The sequence below is a fragment of the Anguilla rostrata genome, chromosome 2 (genome assembly GCF_018555375.3).
Source record: "Anguilla rostrata isolate EN2019 chromosome 2, ASM1855537v3, whole genome shotgun sequence".
In the NCBI taxonomy this organism is placed as follows: Eukaryota; Metazoa; Chordata; class Actinopteri; order Anguilliformes; family Anguillidae; genus Anguilla; species Anguilla rostrata.
The window spans coordinates 43,327,833-43,332,956 of record NC_057934.1 but is presented as its reverse complement, the minus strand read 5'-3'; the positions used below and the strand labels follow the sequence as shown (position 1 = coordinate 43,332,956).

At 38.2% G+C, this 5,124-nt stretch overlaps 1 long non-coding RNA gene across 1 annotated transcript; it reads right to left on the bottom strand.

The window, feature by feature from the left end:
- Positions 1-2,603: 2,603 nt before the first annotated feature.
- Positions 2,604-4,498, bottom strand: LOC135248132 (uncharacterized). Its single transcript, XR_010328368.1, has 3 exons — positions 4,441-4,498; positions 3,999-4,075; positions 2,604-3,700 (listed from the first exon to the last, which is right to left on the bottom strand). It is a non-coding gene; the product is annotated as an uncharacterized LOC135248132 (long non-coding RNA).
- Positions 4,499-5,124: the final 626 nt, after the last annotated feature.

Here is a 5,124-nt window from a genome sequence, read left to right as displayed (position 1 = left end):
TGGGTGCACCATGGGTACACATATCTGCCAAATATCTTAGAGGGCACCTTCATTTGTCTCTTTCCCTTTGGGTTCTGTATTTGCTATGCTACTGCAACACATACTCTATCCCTTCTGAAAAATCACATCTATCAATCCATCCATTATCTATACCCGCTAATTTCTGGGCAGGGTAGTGAGGGGGGGTAGGGGGTTGCTGGAGCCTATCACAGCATGCATTGGGGGAGAGGCAGGAATACACCCTGGACAGGTCGCCAATCTTTCGCAGGGGACACACACCATTCACTCACACACTCATGCCTATGGGTAATTTAGATTCTTCGATTTAGCCTGCATGCATCTCTTTGGACTGCGAAAAGAAACCAGCACACCCAGAGGAAACCCGTATGGACACGGGTGAACATGCATACTCCAAACAGAAAGGCCCAGAGAAGTCTGGACTTCTTGCCATGAGGGAACACCACCGGGTGAAAATCACAATTTCACATCTGAATATAGCATTTTAACCTGTGAATTAAAATATTCACGTGAAAAGAAAATGTCATATGCGAACTGGACATTTTCACATGGAGGAAAATTCCCAGATGCAAAAAAGTGACATGAAATAAAATGTAATTCCATGTTTTCACGTGTGCCTTTTTCAAATGTGAACTACAATTGTCACGTGAAAACAAAACATGACTTGAAATAAGATAGGGTACCATTTCCAATTTATAAGTGGGATTATTCTTATAGATCCCATGCATACTCTTCATGTTTGGCATTCACATGTGTTTTTTAACATGATTTTTTTTAGTAAGGGATGTACTGTAATAACTGCCATTAAACCGACTTTTTGCATGTGATGTTATTGTAAAATTACCTGTAGTCACTTTTCGGTTGAAATGCCTGTGTTTGAGCATGACTTGTTGCCCCACGCTGGTTAGCACCAAACTCATTGATGTCTGTTAGTCTCTGATTCTTTTGTCTTGAATGGAAACTACGTCCTAACATTTAAGCCACTTACTTGGGCTGGTCTGCTGTTGGTTGTCATTGCCAAGAGAATTCTTCAAACCATACTGTAGTAACACACTTCTTACAGGAAGAAAGAACAGATTGTGTAACTGCATCTATACTCTATGTGGGGATGTGGTTTTCAACCAGTGCTAGCTAATTAAAAGACAAAGAACCCCCATCCCCTCCTCAGCCTTCTGCCTCAGCCTGCATGCTCATGTGCGTGCGTGCGTGTGTGTGTGTGTATGTTTGCGTGCCTGCGTGTGTGTAAGTACTTTGCAGGAACCTTGTTGTGCAGCCAAGCTTGTGTCATCTTTTGTACAGCCAGCTGGATTGAATTGATCAGTTGGGACCAGAGCAGTGGGAGGTCCAGGGTAAGTTTTAGTGCGTATTGATCTTGCAGTGCAGGTTGAAGGTCTTATTGAGTACAATTATGCTTGTTGCCCAATGAAACCATTTATAAGGATGTGGGGAGAACTTTAATCTGTATTGTAGGAGTGCAGTGCACGGTGAATACGTTTGCACGTGTTCAAAGGATATACAGACGTTAAGATTGATTGTTGAGGTTGAACTTCCCATGTAAAAATTGAGTCTTGAAAGAAGCCAACTTAGCTAAAATAACAATTTTAAAAGAATATTAAAAACAAAGAACAGCAGGAATTCACGTGTTTACCACAGAAGACATTACTTTCGCAGAAAAAATTGTTGAGAAATCATTTTGGGTCCAGAACACTATGTACTGAAGTCAATATGGGTCAAATAAATGAATCTGGTCTCACAATCCATTTAGCCTATAGTTATTCAACAAATTTCCAGCACCCTAAAATTAGTACTTACATGCTTTGAATGAGGGACTCCTCACATCACATTTTTGGTCTTGATTACATTGAAAATCCATCATTTCTCGTTCACCAGTGAAACAAACGTAAGCCAACAATATTGTATTTCCAACATGCATTTATAATTGCAATTTAATCCAATATGAAGTACCATTCTCTAATTTAGTCATTTCTCCTTTACCTGTGTGGGTGGCTATCTATATGCTGTGTCCCAATTGTTTTATATTATTGCTTAGCAAGCTACCTAGCTGTATCATGAATAGCTAGCTATATAGCTAGCTAGCTAGGTCCAGTCCCATCAGTACACACATAGGCTGCAGTTTGTATAATTACTTATAGATTTAGCCTGTGAGCTTTTTTTTTTTTTTTTTTTTTTTTTGTTAGTTTAAGCCAAATCAATCCACCAAATTAAGCCACATCAAACTGATTTGATGTAAACCAAAATGGTCCTAAATAGCTTCAGGAAGTTCAAATCAGCAGATAATGGGGCATTGTATAGCAAGGACCCTTGTAAAACCCAATTTTGTGTTGTTATATTTTCTATATATTTGCTTTTATAATGTAATACAATGGACGACTACAAAAAGGTGACCACCTGAACAGCCCTCCTCCTTCACCCCATTTTAGCTGTCAGTTTGATGCAATTTGATAGATACAATAGGCTATAAATCTGACAACTGGATTTTTAAAAAAACAACTTTAGACTCATTATGACATCTACAAACAGGGGCTTAGCACTTACAACCAGGAAATAAGTAAGGCTAGACACTCTTATTCCTCAAACAGGAACATCAACAATACTCACACTTTATTTGCCACAGTTGACAGGTTAACAAATTCCCCAACACAGTCAGCCCCTGAACTCATTTCTGCCAAAAATGTAATGAGTTTGCATCTTTCTTCAATGATGAAGTAAAAAACATTAGAATGGCCATAAATACCTCTGTCAATCAATGAAGCTATGCCATCTCCATCACTGCATAGGAGTTACTATGTCACAATTTAGTGCTTTGGACTGCAAAAATCTTGAAGAAACAGTGCGGCATTTTAAACAGTCTACCTGCTGTCTTGATACTCTGCTCACTGGGTTTTTTAAAATGTTTTCAACTGCCTGGCAACAGATTTACAATAAATGGTGAATGGCTCACTCCTATCAAGAATTTTCCCAAAGTCATTAAAAACTGCATTTTTAAGTCCCTTCTAAAAAAAAAAAAAAAAAAAAAAAAAAAAAAGAGCGCTTTGGGATCCTTCCATACCCTCCTGAGACCCAGATCATGTTTTTGTGTGCATTTTTAATTTCTTCTTGCTATTTATAACTAGTAGGGCTTGATAACTGTGGAAACTAAGCAATGTCTTTGAAAAGGAAGATGTCTTTGAAAAAAATGATGTCCTCGTATCAGGACAACTAGTCATATAAAATTTTATTATTTAAATTTTAGATAATATAATTAATATAATTAAAATATTAGAATTTGAATTATAATTTGAAGTATATATTATATGGTAGCTTTTTTAGTGCCTCGGTGACACGGTTCTTAACTGTACCAGTCAGGTACATCTGGTTCTCCAACATGTAATCTACAATCTTCATGTTCGTAAAGTAGCGATTACAGTAACCTATATCTTTGCACCAGGAAACAGGGTTTCAGCCAGACATGCTACAACCAAAACTCAATTTCTCATTTGCAGGCCACGTGAATGGAGTCCTCCTCAACTTGATAGATAAGATAACTCGATAACTTGATATTAAGCAAGCAGCCCTGGCAAATGCAAACTGTCTTATCTTCCAGAATAAATCTTTCTTCTTCATGTCTTCTGTAACGTCATTGTCAATGACCACTTTTAGGCTGGTTCTCAGTTTGAAGAAACTGTGATGAGTGACATGGTTGCAAATGTAAGGAGTTTGAAAAGCATTGGACCAGAACATTCCATTCCATGGCACACATGACAGCAAAATAGATGCTCCAAAAATGATACATTTCATTAGTGTAGACACAATCAGTGACATAACATTTGTACAATTAGAAATTAGTTTCAACAACTCAATAAATCAATGTACTGTTCAACACAGTCCAGTCCAGCCAATCATGTCGATCACCAAAGTATCATCTGCAGTCTAGAACTGAAGTAAATCCGGAGTAAATGACGGGAAATTCCCACACGCACCAAGCCCTGGGCATGTTCACTGGGACTTGTCTCATTGTGAGTCGTATCACTGCTCTGATGCTCGGTTTATGGTGGATCTAGTGGACAGTTAGACATAATCCAACCTAATTAGACTGCCGAGAACTAATTCGGTTTTTAATTCTCCGCCCCAAAGTTCGCTTAGAGTAAGCGAGGGAAACGCGCATCTTTTTAAAAAGCGTATGTACTGTAAATGCGCCATATCCTGTCCGTTTCATGTTTGTTAAAATTGTTTGGGAGATCCCTGCAGGATTTGATTTTTTAAAATGGAAACCTTACATTTTACCGTGTTAGCGAGCTGTTAAATATGTATTTTAACTGGTGCACACGTTAATTTGTATTTCCAGGACGGTTAATGTCCAGTTATATCATACCACATTTCATTTCAAACTTTCTGTAGTAAGGAAATCCCAGTTATACTTACGGTGAATCGTTTCTGTAGCATTTGGGCAAATGAGTGCGTTGCAGTGATCATGGTCTTTTTATGCCTTGTGGGAAGTGTAGTTCACAGTGGTTTATTTCAGAGGGGGAATTGGTTTTAATGTTCTATGTAATTGTGATGTATTGGTAGTGGGGTAAAACGTATTTTTTAAACGTGTCTTTGTGTATTTTTAGGTCTTATATGTGGGATCACAAATTACACCTTTTAATATTTCTTATTAGTTAATTGATTTTAATGGTAAGAATGGTTCGGTCTGAGAGGGGTAAACTTATTTTAGGCCTCCATTTGGATCAGTAGGGAGAGCTTGTGATTGAGTGAAGAGCCTACGCAATCCTACCGAAGGAAACATTTGTGTGATTGCCTGGTTTCTTTATTTTCTTATTTAGTTTTGTTATTGTTTTGTTTGTTGTGGTTTTTGTTTTGCACTTTAATAAAATAATTTTCATCTTTCACCCTATTTCTGTTGTTGGCCTCCTGTTTGACTGCTTGCCATCCTCACAAGTGGTGTCAGAAGTGGGATGAGCCTGCAGGGTGTACTAAGACACAGAAAGGTTTTTAGTAGGGTTGAGCAGAGGATCACATTATGTTATTGGGGGTGACATTGAGCATTTTCCTGCCACCTTTGAACGAACACTAGGGTATACAGGTGGCCAAAGACAGATTGCA